Consider the following 291-nt stretch of genomic DNA (forward strand, 5'->3'; position numbering starts at 1 on the left):
GTACATAATCTACACCACTTTTTCCGCTGTTCCAGTTCCTCAAAATATTGCACACTCCACTTTGCAAGATTTGAGACATATTTACGGTCATAACTCTCGCTAAATGGCATAAGTGCGTGCGTGTGTGTGTTTTGCCCTCTTTGCTTTTCTGTGTTTTAGAGAGACATTGAAAGTGTATAAGAACGTTTGAGTATTTTTACGTCGTTAAGTGTTCACTAATGTGTGTATTAACTAAAAAAAATGTATATGGAAATGCAAGTAAAGTATTTGGATTTTGTATATTATTGTTAT

General features: G+C 34.0%; 1 protein-coding gene across 2 annotated transcripts in view; it reads right to left on the minus strand.

Moving 5' to 3' along the window:
• Positions 1 to 291, minus strand: part of LOC119593102 — an 8,913-nt gene that overhangs the window by 1,364 nt on the left and 7,258 nt on the right. The window lies entirely within an intron of this gene.

Source organism: Penaeus monodon, chromosome 31 (assembly GCF_015228065.2).
Source record: "Penaeus monodon isolate SGIC_2016 chromosome 31, NSTDA_Pmon_1, whole genome shotgun sequence".
Lineage (NCBI taxonomy): Eukaryota > Metazoa > Arthropoda > Malacostraca > Decapoda > Penaeidae > Penaeus > Penaeus monodon.